At 38.7% G+C, this 23,522-nt stretch overlaps 1 protein-coding gene and 1 non-coding gene across 2 annotated transcripts in view; both read right to left on the minus strand.

The window, feature by feature from the left end:
• LOC106057450 (uncharacterized) overlaps positions 1 to 23,522 on the minus strand; it is a 111,180-nt gene that overhangs the window by 75,561 nt on the left and 12,097 nt on the right. The window lies entirely within an intron of this gene.
• On the minus strand, positions 5,728 to 5,836 carry Trnai-uau (transfer RNA isoleucine (anticodon UAU)). The gene is made up of 2 exons: positions 5,799 to 5,836; positions 5,728 to 5,763 (listed from the first exon to the last, which is right to left on the minus strand). It is a non-coding gene; the product is annotated as a tRNA-Ile (tRNA).

The following is a 23,522-nucleotide window of genomic DNA, read 5'->3' on the forward strand; positions in this document are numbered from 1 at the left end:
CGTTCATGTGAATGCTGGTGTGCACAGTGTTGAGGCACTTGTTAAGTGTTAGACAACTGCGCTGGGAAGAGCTCCTCTACCCTAGGGGAAGCGATCGTATGCATAACGCCGATTAAGACTTTCATGAACTGGTATAGTTGAGAACAGCTGGCAGTAAAATATTCATTGAATCATTGATGAAAAAAAAATCTATTGCAGGAGACAGGCGAAGATTGGGGTAAATAAATAAATAAATATATATATCGTACACCAGCAGTCATTGGCTTTGTATACTTTTGTTGTGGCAATGTATGTCAGCCACTGAAATACTGCACTCGAAGACAAGCAAGAGTTCATATAATGTAAAATCCCTTATTATTGAATTATTATCTTTATATCTCTTTACTAAGAATCAACCCACAGTCCTTAGATTCTACTATAGATGTAGGTCTGTCTAAATATAGCTCTCTTCTCTTTCTCTTGTTTACCCGCCTGCTTGATTGGTAATGTAATGTATTCATTTGTTTCGTTGAGGAAGAAAACAGATCGCTCTATGTAATTGTGAGCTTACCAATCCCTTTAACCCTAGTCCATTGCATGAGTTAAATCCCAGGGTGTAGATGATAAGTCTAGATTTTCTAAAAGAAAATATTTGATCTAATTCCATCTCACAGTGGACATATTGGCATATTTCGTCTAATGGGTTAATGTTAGCAGCGGGAAGCTACAATACTTTACTACAACAGATTTGAACCTACAACGTAGAAAGGACATCTGTCAGAAAGAATGCGTTTCCATACAAATTGTTGAAAAAGTATCTTATATTCAAATATATTTTAGCTCTTTTTAATATAATTAATATTTACCCTTTTATGTAGCACTTGAATAAAAGATTTGCTGATTGAAGGGAAAAAAATGAAACGAGAAATGTGTGAAATGTCTATGGAACGTCTATGTGTAAAGTAAATGTCTCACCGAGATGTTTACATTAACAACCTCATTGAGTTGGCTTCATAATGCCCACCACATTTAGCCTTGTGCCCGCTCCATCTGTGGCCAGTATACACCGCTGCGGGGGACATTTCACTGGGTTCCTAGTAGACCATTGTCGCCCAGACGCCAATTACGGGCACGGTGATGGATGAGGTCTGGACTGCTATACTGACCAGGCGAGCCAAAGCAAGTGGACAATGATGGGAGTGGAGGAGAAAATATGTGATTCGCTGGTCAGTGGGACGGTCAGATCATCTAAGAGCAGTGATTGATGCTAAGCGGCCAGGGAGGACTGACTCACATCAGATTTTGTAAGCAAAACACTTCTCTCACAAACCGTTGGCCCATTTGAGAAATGAAAGTAGAAACATTCTCGTTGGGAAGATGATTCAAGGAAATGTTCACTTTACAGGTCAAAGTGCATAACGTGAATATTTAAACATTTGGACTGTTGAGTTTGTTTTCCGTGTCAAATAAAATGATACCCTTAGAAGGTGTACTGACACGCTCAAACTGCTTTACGAGCTAAGCAATAACTACGCAAACAATTTTGTTGAAATCCAGGACACAGCATAAGTTAGAATTTCAGACGAAAACTAAATTTAAAAAAAAAAGAAAAAAAAATTACAGCAATATATAAAAGTGTGTTTGCTAGATCTTCCCAATAAAAAATAATAGCTTTTAAAATGTCTCAGAAAAAGTTATTTTTAGTTACATACTCTAGTTCAACACACAACAGATCAAGTTTGTTTTCCTATTATCACGTTGTTCTAGTTCTAAATGTTTACCAAACAGAAGATAGGCATATGTTGTTGTTGTCTCTGTTGAGAATTAGAGAATGATTCAAGTCTAATCACGAACCTATATCTACGTCTCTTTCCAACAGGTCGAAAGATAAACAGGAACACTTCACTTGACCCAGCTGGACAGTACATGTCAAGTAGTTTACACTTTACTTATCCCGGCAGTGACCTCAAGGGCATCTGAATGACATCAGGTGCAAACGAAAAATATGCATGAGAAAGAGCAATGATCTCAGTGGAACATATAGAGTTGTCCATCGCCAAAGATCTGGTTTCTAGTTAGATGTTCCAAGAGAAACCACAAACATTAACGTCCCTTCCAGTTAAATAAAACATCAAGGCTATTTATTGCACACATTGAGATTTCGCTTTGGGTGGCAAAGTTCAATATACATTGAGGAAGTAGTCATTCGCTATAAGAAAGACGCAGCGAAGAGATTTTGTACCCGAAGGTGAGTAGAATGGCTGCCTTGTCCAGCGGTATGGTCCCGGGTTCAAACCCTGTCCACTGCCATCGTCCTGCGGTAGGTTTGGACTAGGAAGTAGATTATCTTCAACTCTGAAGGAACAACCAAAACGTGTCAAACATTTGACAAACAACTTGTAAATGTCATTGAGAAGGAAATCTGGTCTTCCTGCCTAGCCGACCATTCTTGACATCATGGCTGCAAGGAATTAAGAGATCCACATTGCTTGTTTCAAAAGACACATTGCTTGTTTCAAAAGACACATTGCCTGTTTCAAAAGACACATTGCTTGTTTCAAAAGACACATTGCTTGTTTCAAAAGACATTTCCGTTCCAGTCTCCACGATGTCTGTGTTTTTAGAACGTCACAGAGTTCACTCAGAACTACCAGATACATTTGTTAAGGAAAAAAAAACGATCTGCCGACGTTTGAAAAGCTGGTGAGCCCACGGAACATCCATCACCAGGCTTATCCTAAGCAGCGATTTCGTAATCGAAGGTGACACCAGTTAGAGAGATAAACAGTTGAAAAAAATCCTCGATAACATCCTCACGTGACTTTCTTTTTTTTTTTTTTTTATTATTTTTCCTTCAACCAGTGGAGCTGTAGCATCACGTGAAGTTCATTTCAAAGGTGACGAATTAAATTTAAAATAGAACCTCCTAAGATCATCCAATAAGATCTATTTGCCACCCACACACAGACAAGTTTTAAAGGTGGTACCTAAGAGACAATAACAATTAAAGTCATTGAGCTACCCTTAGAGTACAATAGCTTTGTATAATGCGGTCGTTACGATGCTGCTTGTTTCCCCACTGGAACGAAATGACGAGGAGTATTAAGGTTCTAGTGTAATATACAACTATGTGTACCGGTATGTATTTTCCTGTTCACCGTGTCTGTCGACTTGATAAGAAGTCAATCTATTCACGTTTAAAATGGCTTTAACTAGAAGGAAATCAATAGCTTTAATTAAAAAGCAACATTTGATTTTAAAATTAAATCTTAAACCTTCTGCCAGATACCCCCCCCCCAAACTGGTCCACATAAGAGATTGAATCATAGCGCTCTAGGCATTCTATAAGCATGAAAGGTGCACTATATAAATGGTATCTTAAGAAAATACTAATTTATGTTCAAATAATATAGTAAACTGGGGGGGGGGGGGGTGTCATAGGCAAAGGGGATATTACTGATAGTCAGTAATTATACAAATTCAATCTGTTAGTTCCCCTGAGGCCCATAGATAATGTAAATAATAAAAAGTGATTGAATAAAGTAATTTTTTTTTAAAATTTCAAATGAAATGTGTCTAAAATGTGTTATGCACCATGAGTTTAGGGCGAAATTTCAGTTCCACAGGATAACGAAAAGTTGTCAAAATACGAAACTAACATTTTACTTTTTTTTTTGGACAAAAGAGTGAGTCGATAGTAGGAACTGAAAAATAGTCACCGTTGTTGTCATCTTTATTCGAAAGCAGACGATGAATCAATGCAGTTAATGTGCTATTTTGATGCTATAAACATTACAGTTTGGAGCATGTACACCATCTGTCCCATTGATTCTATTTGGGATGAGGAAGCCCATGGTTATGCACTTTAGTCCTGCAATTGACCTAGTCACTTCCGTTCACCGAGCTAATTATAGCCTACCACGTGCTAAGCAACAGCAACGTTAACTAAAGACATTGTTTACTTGTATTAGGTCCTTGTTCTCTGGAATAGGCGTATAGGCATTCCCTATTTACGGATTAACAACAGCATTCCCTTTTTACGCATTAACAACATTCCCTTTTTACGCATTAACAACAACATTCCCTTTTTACGCATTAACAACAACATTCCTTTTTTACGCATTAACAACAACATTCCCTTTTTACGCATTAACAACAGCATTCCCCATTTACGCATTAACAACAGCATTCCCCATTTACGCATTAACAACAACATTCCCTTTTTACGCATTAACAACAACATTCCCTTTTTACGCATTAACAACAACATTCCCTTTTTACGCATTAACAACAACATTCCCTTTTTACGCATTAACAACAACATTCCCTTTTTACGCATTAACAACAGAGCTACAATCAAAATCATGACACAGACTGACATAGAGGCTGCCTGCATACCAGACGTCCAGCACAAGAAGGATATGTCCTCCTTTTTGGGCTCGTGCCCTCCGTCTAGCAGACATTGGCCGATAGAGTGAAATCCGACTTTTACTCTGTTGTTTAATTGCATTGATCTAATTAGTCACAAACAAGTTCAATAATCAAATAATAGAAAGATGACTTTTTTGTTTTACAATTTCGTTTATTCAAGGCGGTTCAAAAGAAACATGTTACCGGTACCGATACTCAGAGTTCCTGGGATCTGTTATTTATTTATTGTTTTCATTCACTACACTTATGATGCTTCTCTAGCCGGGATGGTTGCCAGACCGTTATGTTATGCGCTTAGAATTGTCGTACGACTACTAGCCGTGAAGCTGTGATCCCCAGCCATAATACGTTCTATTATTGAAGAAACGACAGAAAGTTGTACATGTCAAACCAAGGTTGTATGCGGCATCTTTTGCTGATGGACACACACACTTATCAAAAAGAGAGAAACAGAATCTCAAATGACTCAGCGAGAAGCACGAAATGCAGTCTGAAGAAAATAGAGAAAAAGCGTAATCTAGGTTTGAGAGAATGCAAAAAAAACAAGTCGCTTTGTCTGAGACATCATGACCTATTAAAAGTTTTACAGCCCACGATTTCATGACATGTTTCATCATACACTTTGTAGATCTTAGCTTAGCTTTTTAAGTTTAATTTGTTGCTTTTTTGTCCACATTTGTAAGGCTTTGTCCTTTTTTCTGTCCTCCTATGGTGGTGTAGCTGTCTGGTAACCCTAACAAGGGAAGAAGGAGCCTCTCTGTACGACTTGTATTTAGTTGTATCACTGACATCACTGACACCACGCCCTTCAAGTGAAATTAGACTCTTGATTTTGGAGATCCTAAGACAAAGAGTAGACTAATACTGACCAACATTTTCATTACAAAATATTTTGTGTTACTTAGATAGCTCCATCTGCAATTCAAGGAATCAACCGTAGCAGTCGTGAGGTATTTATGAAGTCAATCCGTTTGTTTTTTTCTTTTTGCATTTATATTCACAAATATTAGTCGTAGCGTTATCAAAATGTGTTTATTTCTTTAAATCTAAGTAACACTGTAACATGCCCACCTACATTGGTGTGCTTTCACTTTCCGATTTCTAACTGAGATTCTTTAATTACACGCCATTCTCAATAAGTTTGAACCTTCTTACAACCTACGACAACAATACAACGAGACTAAGGAAAACAAACTTTTTTTGAATACCCATCTATCTTCGCTATTTTCCTTTCTTCATAAAGTCTACTTAGTATTATTATCGTCATTAGTATTAATATCATTATTTTATTTCGTACTAATAATAATAAAAAAATGATGCCCCGGGTGAGGATCGAACTCACAACCTCCGCATAACTTATCCCATTGCCTCATGGGGAAGGTACTGTCTATAAGTACGGCGCGCTAACCGATTGTGCCACCGGGGCTTCGAACGCAGTGACACAAAATAACTTTAAGTCCACCATCTGTTGTCCTGACCACAACGATGACGCAAAGCGATGTTTAATGCGGTGTCATGAATCAGCGTATTCATAAATAAATGCATTTTGTTCTTTAACTCCCGCCATCCCTTACACAATAATTAGGCATTAAGAAATCTTGATATAGAAAATTAACTCAAGAAAAAAAAATTGCATTACACCTGATCATTAACTTTGTAGACTTACAAGACGTTCTACATAAAAAAAAATGGCTATGTAAAATAGGAGGTAGTGTTCACCGTCCGGCAGGCAGCGACCTAAAATGTCTAAATGTCCGGCTACTACTCTTTTGCTTATTTAAAGGGCATATTATCCGACTATTAAATTCAATTCAATCTACAAGTTGAAACACACAAATAAATGAATCAATGATGTAGCCAGGCATAGTGCAGCCCAACTAAAAGAATGAAGTAATTATTTCAACTATGTTCAGTTGTTTGGCCGATTTCTGCAGGTTAGCATGTTGAACTCCTTCATGGACACTGCTGGTACACGTCCCCGCCCCCCTCACCCCCCCCCCCCTGCTGATCAAAGTCGAGAGACACAAGGCAAAAGAGCGATAAAAAGTATCCATTGTATTAGACAGGCATTTTCATCAAAAATAAATATTGTAAAAAAATCTTAGAAAAAAAACAAAACAAAGAGCTTTAATTGAGAAATATATGATCCCCTTACATGTATAGGTTATAGAAATCTTACAGATAAGATTTACTGATGTCTCCTCAAAGAAATAGTAAGCCGAGTTGAAACATTTTTATTTGTAATGTTTGTATTGTGTCCTCCTTGTCCACTTTTCTGTCCTCCTTTGAGCGTGCAGGTACATGGTAACCCTAGGCAGGACTTCCAAGTCAGAAAACGTATTTCAAATTGTCCATCCACAAGTACATGGAGGATGATGGAGCTCTAGAGAGATAAGAAAATTACCCAAAAGTTCACGATGATCACATGTAGACAGCACAACTATTTATTTTTCATAACAGACGTTAGCATCTGATAAAGCTGTGTACGCAGAAACAGAATAATCTGCCATCAAGAATCAGGTTCCGCATACGGTTACCATCTTTAAAAGTTATCAATTTAAAAAACGACCTCTATCAGTGTGTGTGTGTGGTGACTAATAATCACGTGTATGCTTGTCTTCAATAATTGCCGTTGAGGGATATAGTCTTTATCAAGACATGCTAATCAGGTCTCTAAGGACAATGTAACCTGTTGTTGATACACAAGTTTTATTTTACTTTTGAGGCTCCTACCTAAAGCTACATAAGACGAGAGCCAAGGTAAGAGAAGCCCGAAAGTAAAAAGATAATATTGTTTCGGGTGAAACGTTATTTCAAAAAAAAAAAATAATAATAAAGGATACGTACGCCCTACAGTTTATTCAAGTGTTTGATCTTAGGTTGAGTTGAGCAGGACGCCACACACACACAGGGGGTGTTTTGACTAGGCTGCCATTCAATCCTTTCATTTTCATCCGATTCATCCGATTCAAGTGGCGCATCTCGCGTAAACTTCCTTTCCGTTGCATAAATGGAACCTTCTAACAAAGTCGCGTAACATAAAAGAGAGTGACAGAGAGAAAGAGAGAGAGAGAGAGAGAGAAAGTGAAGTGGCTGCATAACGATTCGTCACTTTTTTGTAGGAGTTAGGGAGCTCATTTCTAACATCCATTTCTTCAACACATTTCAAATTTGGAAATGGCTCCCTTTTGAGAACCTTTGAAACACAGTAAGATCTTTTTGTAACAACATTCGAACGTAACGAGAAACACATTTTTAACTACAACATAGTGTTAAGGCGCGATGGACCTCAAAAGAAGTAGAGCTTTTGACTGCCAACCCGAAGGTGTGGATTCGATTCCATGTGGACCCAAATACAAGACTGAAAATTTTAAAGCTGAATATCTACTAGTAGACCTACGCACTATAGTATGAGAGACATGGAACAAAGGACGCGGGGTGGCTGATAAAGTGTGAGAGTTAGATACGATATGTTTTAAAAATAAAATCTTCACACGTCAGAAAAAATTCGAAATGTTTATATTCCTTTTTTTTTAAATACCAATGAAGCGCTTAGTCTGTTAGTAAAGGACGTAATTATCTTCTCCTTATCCACCCATCCAAAGATATAGAATCAACAACTCAAAAATATTTTGCTTTAGGTTTTTTTTTTCCATCTCCTTCAACAGGAATAAAATGTATAGAGGGAGGGTGGGGGAACTCGTAGTAGAAGATCGATTCCAATTTTAGACTTTTCTCTTCATAATCTTTCTCTTTTTTTTTGTCTTTTTCTGTGCATTTTATTTGAAGTATCTGGTGATGTATGCTTTATGGGCTGCTTGATGGGGTAATATTCTTCCAAGATAGCCAAGCTTGTTTAGTCCTATACTTGGGAAGTGGTTAGGTATCAATCGTCACCTTAGTGTCACTGTTACTCTATGTGACTTTAGTGTCACTGTTACTCTATGTGACTTTAGTGTCACTGTTACTCTATGTGACCTTAGTGTCACTGTTACTCTATGTGACCTTAGTGTCACTGTTACTCTATGTGACCTTAGTGTCACTGCATGGATGCAAGCAACAGAACCCCGTTTTGCCTGCAAGGGGGGGTCGGCAATCCCAAAAAACCTGCAAGCATGATGCCTCTTATACTTCTCGACATAAAACATTTACCGCTATATATATATATATATATATAAATATATATGTCTTTAAATACAAACTATAAATTCTAAGCTTTTACTTAAATTACTATAATCTACATGTATGTTTAAACATTTCATTTTTTTTTCTATATAATATGCACATAGATAGGCCTACCTACTACTACTATATTAGTATAAATCAAACTTTGTAGCACCTATGTTAAAAGTTAACTCTATTTCAAATAAAAGATCTAATAGATCTAAATATTTATTGGCTGACAGAGTAGTCAGTAGATCTTACCAAATATAGAACTAGTTAACTGGATCTTCTAACTAATAGTAGCTTAGAGAACTTAGTCTTAGACTGATTTTTATACTAGATTAACTAGATATCTAGATATAGTCAAGATGTTATTTTAATTCTATGATAATAGTAACAAAGTAGATCCATCAATTTACATCTATCTATATCTAGGTCTAATAAAGAAACTAGTAAGTATTAAGTTAATTAAGTATTACAGATCTAGACATACAATATTCTCTGAGTCTAAGTCTAGACTTTTAATGACTTTAACTTGTCTAGGAATAGAGTGTCACTAGAGCTACTATTTAACTAGATTTTACTAGATATTAAATTTTCTCTAGATTTAGGTATAGACTAGACCTAAATCCAAATTATATACTCTAGATTTAGTTTTAGATCTTGAATTTAGATCTATATACACTAATCTAGTAATGCTAGATCATAGAAGTGAGCCCTGCCCTACTAGCCCTAGCTAGAATCATCTACTAGATCTAGATTACTAGATCTAAAATCTAAATCTAGACTAGAGTCTTGCCTTTTTTAAATAAGTTTTTTTTATTATTAGATCTAGAATCTAGATTTAATTAGATCTAGACTTTACTAGTAGAATATTATATCTGATAATAGATTATAAAATAATACTAATAGATACGATCTACTTTTGATCTATGCTGCTTCTGCCCAGGGACTAGACCTAGTCAGGCTACATCTAGATGTAGTGGTAGATTGTAACTGTAAGATTCTAGCTAGATAATTATTCCAATTATCTAGATCTAGCCTGACTAGGTCTAGTCCCTGGGCCTGGATATAATTAAATCTAGATTCTAGGACTAGATCTAATAATAAAAAACTTATTTTAAAAAAGGCAAGACAAGAATTGACTAGATCTATATTATTATAGATCTCTATAAGTTTTATAACTATCGTTACTATCATTTTAATACGGCGATGATCCGGTACGGTAATTTCGCATTTTCGGGTAAATACGTTCAACTTCTAAGATCATTTTAAAATGTAGAAATAGATCTAGATCTCTAGACTAGATCTAGCCTTTAGGTCTGGTTTCAATTTTTATGCCGGCAGATCAAACTTATTAGAATTAGATCTAGATAAATAGATCTACTTGCTAGATCTAACTTAGTCTTAGGCGTCTCAGGCGGGGCCATACGGATTTGTTTCTAACTTTTGTTTACGTTTTTGATACAAAGCGAAAGTTCGGAAATAGCGCATGCGCCGTAACTTAAGAATTGTAACTTCCTGTCTTTCTTTGAATTCGACTTATTAAGTTTTAGTTTGAAAGTACAAAACGTGAATGTGAAAAAAAAAAAAAGTCCGATACTGAATCGGCAATCAGTCGGACTGGCGTTTGCCGGCAAGCTTTTTTTTAAACTTCGATTTTGCCGGCATGCCGGCTATAGCCGGCGATCTTGCATCCATGTGTCACTGTTACTCTATGTGACCTTAGTGTCACTGTTACTCTATGTGACCTTAGTGTCACTGTTACTCTATGTGACCTTAGTGTCACTGTTACTCTATGTGACCTTAGTGTCACTGTTACTCTATGTGACCTTAGTGTCACTGTTACTCTATGTGACCTTAGTGTCACTGTTACTCTATGTGACTTTAGTGTCACTGTTACTCTATGTCACCTTAGTGTCACTGTTACTCTATGTCACCTTAGTGTCACTGTTACTCTATGTCACCTTAGTGTCACTGTTACTCTATGTGACCTTAGTGTCACTGTTACTCTATGTGACCTTAGTGTCACTGTTACTCTATGTGACCTTAGTGTCACTGTTACTCTATGTGACCTTAGTGTCACTGTTACTCTATGTGACCTTAGTGTCACTGTTACTCTATGTGACCTTAGTGTCACTGTTACTCTATGTGACCTTAGTGTCACTGTTACTCTATGTGACCTTAATGTCACTGTTACTCTATGTGACCTTAGTGTCACTGTTACTCTATGTGACCTTAGTGTCACTGTTACTCTATGTGACCTTAGTGTCACTGTTACTCTATGTGACCTTAGTGTCACTGTTACTCTATGTGACCTTAGTGTCACTGTTACTCTATGTGACCTTAGTGTCACTGTTACTCTATGTGACCTTAGTGTCACTGTTACTCTATGTGACCTTAGTGTCACTGTTTCTCTATGTGACTTTAGTGTCACTGTTTCTCTATGTGACCTTAGTGTCATTGTTACTCTATGTGACTTTAGTGTCACTGTTTCTCTATGTGACCTTAGTGTCATTGTTACTCTATGTGACCTTAGTGTCACTGTTTCTCTATGTCACATTAGTGTCACTGTTACTCTATGTGACTTTAGTGTCACTGTTACTCTATGTGACCTTAGTGTCACTGTTACTCTATGTGACCTTAGTGTCACTGTTACTCTATGTGACTTTAGTGTCACTGTTTCTCTATGTGACCTTAGTGTCACTGTTACTCTATGTGACCTTAGTGTCACTGTTACTCTATGTGACCTTAGTGTCACTGTTACTCTATGTGACCTTAGTGTCACTGTTACTCTATGTGACCTTAGTGTCACTGTTACTCTATGTGACTTTAGTGTCACTGTTACTCTATGTGACTTTAGTGTCACTGTTACTCTATGTGACCTTAGTGTCACTGTTACTCTATGTGACCTTAGTGTCACTGTTACTCTATGTGACCTTAGTGTCACTGTTACTCTATGTGACCTTAGTGTCACTGTTTCTCTATGTGACTTTAGTGTCACTGTTTCTCTATGTGATGCTGATCGTGTTCTTTTGTAGATATGTAATGTTAAAATAACCTAACACTCTGGCGTACGTTTATTGTGGGTTTCCTTTAACAAAGCTAAAGTCCCAACACCTCGGTTCTTTGATATTTTAGTTGCATTCAGTTTTAGGTGAAGTCAGAAATACACAGCTCAAAGTGAATTGTTTCAAGGATCTTCAAATAGCATCACGAATTATAAACTACATAAACACATTTTAAAAAAAAAGGCCTTTCAAATCGATTCAATGAATCAACATTTGACTATGAAAAAAAAAATCAATAGCAACCAGTAATCGACTTCTCACAGCTCAGTAAGGGGCCCCATCTTAAGAGAACCGCCATCTAGCCCCGGAGGCACAAAGACGCATTTGTTATCTCAGCTACTGACTCACAAGAGCTCCAGTGAACAGCGCGGTGCTAGGAGTTGTGGAGCTAGTTCAAAAGTCCCATTAAAAGAATGTTTACTCTTTGCGCCCAAGCTCAAGCGGACCAACAAAAGCTCTATACAGTCTAGAAAAGAGATCAACAGAGAACGAAAAGAGAGAGAGAGAGAGGTATTATCAGGAACGGGTCTAAGTACATTTGGTGTCCTACGAAACAAAACGTTTTGTTACCCCCCCCCCCCTTCCCAAGTGTGTAGCAGGGATATTTTTACATTAAGTCTGGAGGATAGACTGCACACCGTTTACACAGAGGGGAAGGGGTAACACGTACGTGATCTACATACTATGTTTATATGTGAGAGATGCAGAATCTTAGAGTGTATTCCAATGACATCTCTCGCATCCCTAGAACTTTGTATATATAATATATATATATATATATATACCTTTATACATATTTATTTTATATACGACGTAATTATCTTCTTTTTATATATACCTGTTCAAGGTGTCTGAAAAGTTACCTAAGCTAAAAGTTGTGCTAGGAGGTCAGACTGAAGATGATGCCATGAACTTCGTAAACAAATTATTTTAAGCAGAAAGACGCTAACATATTATTTTAAATCAGAAAGGAGATTTTTGTAGACAAACAAAAATTAATTTTGAAGAAAAAAAAACAAATTATTATTCATTTTTAGGTACCCTTTACTCGAACTAATAGATTTATGGTTTAACTGCAAACAATTAAAACTGAGTAGGGCTTACACATTCAAAAAAAAAAATAGTGATTCGAACACAGGGAAATATTTGGAGAATCCCTGGTACAAAATACACTTCATGTAAACTTTCACATGCTGCAGTGAAACCCCCTTCAGCGCGACATGACGTCATCAGACGATAGGACAAAAAGGTAGAGTAGAGAGAGGGTCGTGAACGGAGGTTGAGGTACAAGGGCCGTAATGCTACACATGAACGCACTACACAGGCACACAATTTAAACATAGACTTTTCATACAAGGCGATTCCTAGTAGATTGAAGCCTTAAATAAAATAAAAAATTAAAGCATAATAAAAGGAGAACCATTTTCCAATCACTACTCAGTCTTTCATCATTCTAAATTATAAATGCTTTTACAAATCGACCGAAAGTAGAAAAAAAAAAGACGCCAATATGTCATGTGTGGGCAGTGGTCTGTCTGTCCGTCAGTCACGTTTACATCTCAAAAAAATTGATAAATTATTGAAAATACGATTTTATGATATTTTGTAGCTTGCTAGGTTTAGGTGCAACGGTAACTTTCCTTTGTCTCTGGAAGACGAACCTTTTTTTTCCCTCCTAAAAAAAAAAACAGCATTAAATTTAAGACGTATGATTTTTACTAATAATAGTACCGGTAATAATAGTGAAGTACTATATAGAACAAAAATAATAATTTAGTTTATTTTTCAATTATATATATATATATATAACATTTCCAAATTTAACCCTTTTCGAATCAACTGATTTTGTGTTCCTTATTCCAAACAAATTATTACCCCAGACACACACACACACACACGCTGTCGCTTATGCAACACTTTGTAACCCGCCGTTTCCTGACATACCGGTACACTGCAATAGAACTGATTAAAAGGTAACAATGTTGTTAGTCACAGGTCCAGTCAGCACCAGCGCACGAGGTGAACAAATCAGCAAAATAGCTGCCCCAGGCAGTTTGAGATGACAGAAAGAGGCGAAGAATAGAAAAGGTCTGGCGATGAGGCTCTATAGGAGAGGTGGGTTGTCCTAGGACTGCCACCCAGGCGCTGCCCAATAAATTGGATTAAATCAATAGACGCTGAACAAAAAATCAATACAGTTAGCCCAGATAGCAGCAACCAGGAGAGGGTCAGATTTGTCAGCTAATTTTGGGACGGAGAGAAAAGGGAGCTGACTCGTAGAAGCAGATATTTTAAGATGATGATAAAGCCAAAAACATTTGGTGGTAATGACATAGCATACTTTATGGAATCAGTATTTAGGCTACTTAGATGCCCTTACAATGGTAAAAAAAAAAATAAACACCTACTAACATGACTCTAACGTTTTGAAATGAATATACTGTGATTATGTAATGATATTATAATCATATCTCAAAACTGGCACAAAAAACCGTCTCAAAAGGACCAATTTCATACAGGAATCTCTAAACCTAAAAAAGAAACACCAACTTGAAAAAATTACTCTGGAATCCTCGATACACTATAATGAATCTCCACCCTGGGACGAAAGCCCTCTTCCTACTATAAGGGACCATATTGAAAACATAAAAAGAAAATCTGATTACAGACCAACAGAGCTCAAGGAAATAGTGAACTGTTTTCTACATACCAATTACCCTAGCAATCAGTGGATCAGAGTTTACACGGATGGCTCATCCCATAAAGCCACCACAAATGGAGGAGCTGGAATACTTATCGAATGGCCAGATGGAGGAAAACTAGAAAAATCCTTTGCAACTGGAGAGCTCTCTGACAGTCACAGAGCAGAAAGGGAAGCACTAGCACTAGCTGCTACCATGCTAGCAAATCATCCAAGTTCCCCTCACAGTCAGATTGTCTTTCTAACAGACGCAAAAACAACCCTCCAAAGCCTGCAAAACTCTGATTCCCCTTATATTAAAAACCTCAGAACAGCACTCACAAAGCTCAACCACAACAGCAAAAAAACTGTCATTCAATGGATACCAGCTCACATACAACTAGCAGGAAATGAGAAGGCTGACACACTCGCCAAGAGTGGGAGAACAAACTCACAAGTAAACTCTGCTCTCTATCCAGAAGAAATGAAGAAATTAATTGTAGATAAAATAAATGAGAAATGGACGAGCTCCCATCCAAATCACAAGAAAGATGATGCTTACTATAAGCTATCCCGACAAGACCAACGTCTAATCTTTCGACTCAGGACCGGACACAACAGAATGCGACAACACATGTTCCGGAAGCTCAAAATTGGAACCAGTGAAATCTGCCCATGTGGAGTATCACCAGAAAATGCCGACCACGTCCTCCAAAACTGCTCTCTCTACCAAGAGGCCCGTATAAGACATTGGCCCCAAATCACCCCAATAGAAAGAAAACTATATGGAGAGCTCCCTGATTTGGAAACCACTGCGCAGTTCATCTCATGTATTGGTCTAGTCATATGAACACTCCAACATAACAATGAGAACGATGAAGAAGAAGAAGAAAACAGATTGCGGTTACTCAATTTCCGAAACTATCAAGGTTGAAGGAAGGAGGTGAAGGCTGAGTTAGTCTCTGGGAACCAAGGTTGACAAGTGTGCCCTACGGCCAGCACAAAGACTAACTTCGCCCATCCAGTAGATTGTGGTCTGGAGATAGTCAACAAGAAAAGTTCTCAATGCTGTTCTCTATAAGGACTCGAACCCAGGGCTACCATTTAGTCCTATATAGTAAAACTTAAATGTTTACAGAACTAGGTCCATAGCGTAGGCTTTTGCCTGGCATCACAACAGATACATTTATGTACAATTACATTTCTGTAAATGACATGTCAATAACTGAGAGTTTCTGTATATGACATGAGAATATCTTAGGTTTTCCTGCATGACGTCACAAAGACTGCAGTTTCTCTCTATATAAAAAAAAAAAACTTAACGTCTATTCAAACAAAACCAAAAGATTGACGTCATATCAAGAAAAGTGGTTAGGAGGGAGAGAGAAAAAGAAAGAATGGGGGGGGGGGGGAGGGGCTTATCTAATAGCAACTGAGCCAGGAGCTCACAGTAAATTCCTAGACTTCACTAGTTCTCAGGCTAACGTGAGTCATCCTAGCGTGAAGGTGTTCAAGAGAGATGTGGGGTGGGAGGTAGCAACACATTGATGGTACCAAGAACACACACGTTCTTTTCAATGTGACTTTTTTTGTGTTGCTTTTTCTAAGTTGATATTTTAATCATAAGAAATGACATGACAATAAGCTTACAGAGAGTACAGAAGAACGACTATCTAACTAAGTCAAAACTGAACTCAAGGACAAACAAATGTAATTAGATGTCAATGTATGGATGATTCTCTTTAGCTGTCTTCTCAAACAAAGGTATATGCCCTAGTGTACTCAATACCGAATTGACACATTTGTAGGACACAATAAGCTATTCCAGCTGCTGCATAGACAAAATACATCCTGTCAAGTGTACAATTGTGATTATCATATCTTCCCAATCAACGCTGTCTGACCTGGAACGACCGAGGGTGAGATGACGTCTGCCAGAATCACATCATAATGTCCTGAACATACACAAGGCAAATAACGAATGAGTTTTTTTTTTCTATTCACCAGAAAAGGTATATCAGCAAATTAGCATTTCGATTTCGAGCCATTTTAGAGACCGTTCACGCCCGACAAGAAATGTAGTTTTATGATGGGGTAGAGCTTTCTTTGTTAGGCATTCTACAGAAAAAAGTTTTTTTCCTTTCAGTTTCTTTAGCATGGGGTTACGCTCTGAACTATCATCTTTGTGGTCCTGGGAGCCCTGCCAGCAGTTTGGGAAGTAAGAATTTTCAATCATGTAGGAACAGCCGAAACATTGAAGACATGTTTGTTTTGTTTTAAGTATCAAGATGTTTCCAAAATGTCAAAAGGTCAATAGAATTCCAGAAATGTCTACAATAGTTTTTGTTTTCCATTGAACAGGAATGAGCTAATCAAAAGGTAGAGTAGAAATATGAATGACACGTTGTCACTAGTTCACAAAGGCCCAAAAATTATATGAATTCAGAAAAGCTTTACTGTTCATGCTTCCTATTCCCCCCTCCACACACACACACACACACTCGCATGAGCATAAATTAACAATACAAATTGCTGAAGTTTTTTTTTCTTCAGGTCAGTCTTTCAATGTATGAAAGTGCTTCAAGGTTTCAAAAGACTCAAAACATTTAGTTGAAATAATCCAGTTAAGTGTTCTTGTTTAGTTTACTAAGCTTGCAATGATGCTTTAATGTTTAACATCAATAAAAAGAAATAGAGTCAAACATTATAATTTCAAATAAGCATGAATACTAAACAAAAGCCTGCTTCATGTCACCAAAAAATAAGAGAAATGACAATTTTCTTTAATTTTTAATACCTCCAAAGTGCAGAGTCTGATCCGTCAACGAGAAAGTTGGTGTACATGTCATGGAATGGTCGAGAAATGTACTAACTTACTCAAAATACTTAAAGCTTGAAATTGTCTAAATAAACGTAACAGGTGTTTACTCAATGATTCACGCGTTGTCTTTTGATTGGTGGGGGGGGGGGGGGGGTGGTAGAGGAGAGAGAAGATGTAAGTGAAAGTCCATACAAGTCTCTAAAAGTAAGCCAGTAGCATAGTAATGTAAAGGTGGAGAAAAAAAAACAGATAACTTAGACTGGCCCAGTGCCGACATACAAATCACCAGAGTCAAATTGTGAATGTTTCATGCTATTTCTAATTAAAATATTACGACCCTGAGGCAAAACACCCGCCAAGCCCCCCCCCCCCCCCAGATCTACACAAGCTGGTGAGTGTGTATCGCCCGAAGTGTCAGGCTCCATGCTTTAATTAATCCCTGGTCAACGGAAGGGTTGGTCAACAACAGAAGTCTTTGATTGGATGTGCTCGCGTGATGAACAATCGGCTTCAAGCAATCCATTGGATTCATCAAGGGGCTTATGCAGTAGAAGCCCAAATGGCAGAAACCAGATCACTAGTCTACCCTTATACACGTACACGCAGGCAGTCACATAGCAATTACATAAAACTAAACATGAGCAGGACCCAATTAGTGTACTAAAAATTAAAATGGAATAAGTTAGATAATATACTTAGGAAATCTGACATTAAGAGTTATATCTTACTCAAGTAATTCAATATGTATTGGAATAAGTTGAAACAAAACAAAAACTTAAAAGTTTGTCGTATCTCCATAAGCCTTTTAAACAACATAAAAAGAAATTTGCGCTTCGATCAAGTCTACCTGTGCCTTTACCAGAGATGTAAATGTTCAATTGTCATAATACCTTCCTTATTTAATATTAAATCTGAAATTAAAAAATAAGAATAAACTATTGCGAATCAATATAGTATGTAAGTAAAAAATTTCTGTTTCAGACTTTACGAACTATGCGGCAGATGAAGATAAGGTCATCTGTTTCATGTGGCCAGCTCAGCGATCAACCGCTTTTATTTTTAACATTAGAGTTGGGTGGGCTCAGGGGCGCCCTAAAAATCCCGAAATTCAAAATCTCAGTCTTCACCGAGATTGGAACCCAGTTAAGCCAAGCGCTTAGCCACTCAGCCGCAGCGCACCCTTGTATGTTATGATGTAGTTACATTAAATTTCATATCTGAATGCATTTGAAGCGCACCGACCATCACTGACAGCTAAAAGCTCTGGTCATTGTTTTTTTTTGCTTCCGTTGTTTCAATCGTTTTGAAAAAAAACAAAAAAACACAACACATTTTGCCCGGTAAGTTGTAGGTATCGCCACTTGAAAATAGTTTACTCATGACTTTCACTTTGATCATCTTTGTAAGAAACACTGACTTTGATTTCAGTTATCTATATATGACACACTGACTTTAAAAATCAGTCATCAATTTATGACTCATTGACTTCAAATTCAGTTTTCAGCATAAAGGTCCTAATAATTTTACATAGTTCGTTACGCGGGGCGCTTTTCTAAAAAGGCGTTAGCTATGCTACGTTGTACGTTGACTCCTTTGCCCCAATGTTCCAGCTAAAACTAGTGAAACAGAAAGAAGAAACATTTTATTTACTTCGCTCTCCCTTGGCTAAAAATAACATATCCCAGTGCTTCTAACAAATATCTTCTAATTATCTGCTTCAGAAACACACTAGATTCAAAGCTCTTCAAAAACGAAATTGGCGTGAGGACAAATCGATACGAAATGAACTCATCCTTTTAAGTTCATGTTATCTGCCCAGGTGCCCTCCCCTCTTCCCGCCTTCCCAACTACGCTTGCTTAATGGGCCCAAAGAAAATTTGTTCTGATTTGACCCCATTAAATAAGCCGATATTTCTGGTCACATGTGAAGAACTTTTCAAAGCCAAATCTCTGGATTTCTCAACGGTTCGGACACTTGGACTGATCAAACGAACACACAGTGAACTCACGTGTTCCTTGGACCAGGAAGATATTTTTTCTCTTGACAAATTTAAATCATTAATCCTTAGATTGGACCGTAATGAAATCGGCGAAGCAAAAGCGGAAAAGTCCTAAAAGAAAAGTTGAGGGGGTTAAGCTGAAGACATAGGAATACAACTAAAACATAATGAGTAGCCTTTAGGCTCGTACATTTTGTACAACACACAAGATAGTACATTCTATACAAATATGTGTACACATTCAAAACAGAGTTTCGTAGATCCTTCAAAATTATGAACCTTTTATTTCTTAGATTTGTCACAATTATCTTTCTGTTTAATTCTTAGATATTAAGAAAGAAAAAAAATTAATGAGTCAAGTACAACAAAATCCAAAAATAAAGAATATTGAAGGACTAAAGATATTATATTAGAAAATAACATCAAGCTCAGCAAAACGACTGTTGGGAAACTGTCAACCACTTTACATTATTATCAAAGCGAAAGGCATGATATTCCCAAAGCTGCATATTCTAAAGGCGTTCATGTTCATATTTCTTTTCTCCGTTTTGTGTTATTCGTAATGTTTCTACTTTAGATATAGATCTAGATAGATTTCAAGCATACAAACGTTGTTGTTGTTTTGTTTTTTAATGAGCCTTGCAGATAGACATTGCCCATGTGTATTGAAAACGTTAAAACCCATGTATATACTTTGTCCTTTTGTGCGTGTTACATCCCCTTTAATAATTCAACCCGTCCTCATTTCAGACCATCTCGAAACAATTGAAGACAACATGAAGCGAAGAATAGCCAGTGGCCGGCAAATATAATAAAGTACCAAGTGTCAACTCAGGGTCGTCCCAAGAAGCGAACAGGAAGACCACGGTGTTACCAGGCCGTGAGCTCAATGAACGACTGGGGTCACTTCTCGGTCAGCGTGGTCGGGGAAAAAAATGGAGAGAGGGGGGAGTCTGGGATAATTAGGTTTAGGACCAAGATTAAAAACCCCAAGCTGTGTAAGATTAGCTCCAGGGGGTGAACAAATGATTGTCTGCACCAAGGAGAGGTGTGATTGAGTGCTCGAGTTAGAGATGCCTTACAGAAACAATAGATCTCTAGATCCAGTGCACGAAGGCAGAGATGCCCTTCAGAAACAATAGATCTCTAGATCCAGTGCACGAGGCAGAGATGCCCTTCAGAAACAATAGATCTCTAGATCCAGTGCACGAAGGCAGAGATGCCCTTCAGAAACAATAGATCTCTAGATCCAGTGCACGGAGGCAGAGATGCCCTTCAGAAACAATAGATCTCTAGATCCAGTGCACGGAGGCAGAGATGCCCTTCAGAAACAATAGATCTCTAGATCCAGTGCACGGAGGCAGAGATGCCCTTCAGAAACAATAGATCTCTAGATCCAGTGCACGGAGGCAGAGATGCCCTTCAGAAACAAAAGATTTCTAGATCCAGTGCACGAAGGCAGAGATGCCCTTCAGAAACAATAGATCTCTAGATCCAGTGCACGGAGGCAGAGATGCCCTTCAGAAACAATAGATCTCTAGATCCAGTGCATGGAGGCAGAGATGCCCTTCAGAAACAATAGATCTCTAGATCCAGTGCACGGAGGCAGAGATGCCCTTCAGAAACAAAAGATTTCTAGATCCAGTGCACGAAGGCAGAGATGCCCTTCAGAAACAATAGATCTCTAGATCCAGTGCACGGAGGCAGAGATGCCCTTCAGAAACAATAGATCTCTAGATCCAGTACACAGAGGCAGAGATGCCTTACAGAAACAATAGATCTCTAGATCCAGTGCACGAAGGCAGAGATGCCCTTCAGAAACAATAGATCTCTAGATCCAGTGCACGAAGGCAGAGATGCCCTTCAGAAACAATAGATCTCTAGATCCAGTGCACGAAGGCAGAGATGCCCTTCAGAAACAATAGATCTCTAGATCCAGTGCACGGAGGCAGAGATGCCCTTCAGAAACAATAGATCTCTAGATCCAGTGCACGAAGGCAGAGATGCCCTTCAGAAACAATAGATCTCTAGATCCAGTGCACGAAGGCAGAGATGCCTTACAGAAACAATAGATCTCTAGATCCAGTGCACGAAGGCAGAGATGCCCTTCAGAAACAATAAATCTCTAGATCCAGTGCACGAAGGCAGAGATGCCCTTCAGAAACAATAGATCTCTAGATCCAGTGCACGAAGGCAGAGATGCCTTACAGAAACAATAGATCTCTAGATCCAGTGCACGAAGGCAGAGATGCCCTTCAGAAACAATAAATCTCTAGATCCAGTGCACGAAGGCAGAGATGCCCTTCAGAAACAATAGATCTCTAGATCCAGTGCACGGAGGCAGAGATGCCCTTCAGAAACAATAGATCTCTAGATCCAGTGCACGGAGGCAGAGATGCCCTTCAGAAACAATAGATCTCTAGATCCAGTGCACGGAGGCAGAGATGCCTTTCAGAAACAAAAGATTTCTAGATCCAGTGCACGAAGGCAGAGATGCCCTTCAGAAACAATAGATCTCTAGATCCAGTGCACGGAGGCAGAGATGCCCTTCAGAAACAATAGATCTCTAGATCCAGTGCACGGAGGCAGAGATGCCTTACAGAAACAATAGATCTCTAGATCCAGTGCACGAAGGCAGAGATGCCCTTCAGAAACAATAGATCTCTAGATCCAGTGCACGAAGGCAGAGATGCCCTTCAGAAACAATATATCTCTAGATCCAGTGCACGAAGGCAGAGATGCCCTTCAGAAACAATAGATCTCTAGATCCAGTGCACGGAGGCAGAGATGCCCTTCAGAAACAATAGATCTCTAGATCCAGTGCACGGAGGCAGAGATGCCCTTCAGAAACAATAGATCTCTAGATCCAGTGCACGAAGGCAGAGATGCCCTTCAGAAACAATAGATCTCTAGATCCAGTGCACGAAGGCAGAGATGCCTTACAGAAACAATAGATCTCTAGATCCAGTGCACGAAGGCAGAGATGCCCTTCAGAAACAATAAATCTCTAGATCAAGTGCACGAAGGCAGAGATGCCCTTCAGAAACAATAGATCTCTAGATCCAGTGCACGGAGGCAGAGATGCCTTACAGAAACAATAGATCTCTAGATCCAGTGCACGAAGGCAGAGATGCCCTTCAGAAACAATAAATCTCTAGATCCAGTGCACGAAGGCAGAGATGCCCTTCAGAAACAATAGATCTCTAGATCCAGTGCACGGAGGCAGAGATGCCCTTCAGAAACAATAGATCTCTAGATCCAGTGCACAGAGGCAGAGATGCCCTTCAGAAACAATAGATCTCTAGATCCAGTGCACGGAGGCAGAGATGCCTTTCAGAAACAAAAGATTTCTAGATCCAGTGCACGAAGGCAGAGATGCCCTTCAGAAACAATAGATCTCTAGATCCAGTGCACGGAGGCAGAGATGCCCTTCAGAAACAATAGATCTCTAGATCCAGTGCACGGAGGCAGAGATGCCTTACAGAAACAATAGATCTCTAGATCCAGTGCACGAAGGCAGAGATGCCCTTCAGAAACAATAGATCTCTAGATCCAGTGCACGAAGGCAGAGATGCCCTTCAGAAACAATAGATCTCTAGATCCAGTGCACGGAGGCAGAGATGCCCTTCAGAAACAATAGATCTCTAGATCCAGTGCACAAAGGCAGAGATGCCCTTCAGAAACAATAGATCTCTAGATCCAGTGCACGAAGGCAGAGATGCCTTACAGAAACAATAGATCTCTAGATCCAGTGCACGGAGGCAGAGATGCCCTTCAGAAACAATAGATCTCTAGATCCAGTGCACGAAGGCAGAGATGCCCTTCAGAAACAATAGATCTCTAGATCCAGTGCACGGAGGCAGAGATGCCCTTCAGAAACAATAGATCTCTAGATCCAGTGCACGAAGGCAGAGATGCCCTTCGGAAACAATAGATCCAGTGCACGATGGCAGAGATGCTCTTCAGAAACAATACATCTCTAGATCCAGTGCACGAAGGCAGAGATGCCCTTCAGAAACAATAGATCTCTAGATCCAGTGCACGAAGGCAGAGATGCCCTTCAGAAACAATAGATCTCTAGATCCAGTGCACGAAGGCAGAGATGCCCTTCAGAAGCAATAGATCTCTATATCCAGTGCACGGAGGCAGAGATGCCCTTCAGAAGCAATAGATCTCTAGATCCAGTGCACGGAGGCAGAGATGCCCTTCAGAAACAATAGATCTCTAGATCCAGTGCACAAAGGCAGAGATGCCCTTCAGAAACAACAGATCTCTAGATCCAGTGCACGAAGGCAGAGATGCCCTTCAGAAACAATAGATCTCTAGATCCAGTGCACAAAGGCAGAAATGCCCTTCAGAAACAACAGATCTCTAGA

This window comes from Biomphalaria glabrata, chromosome 13, assembly GCF_947242115.1.
Source record: "Biomphalaria glabrata chromosome 13, xgBioGlab47.1, whole genome shotgun sequence".
NCBI classification, from domain to species: domain Eukaryota; kingdom Metazoa; phylum Mollusca; class Gastropoda; family Planorbidae; genus Biomphalaria; species Biomphalaria glabrata.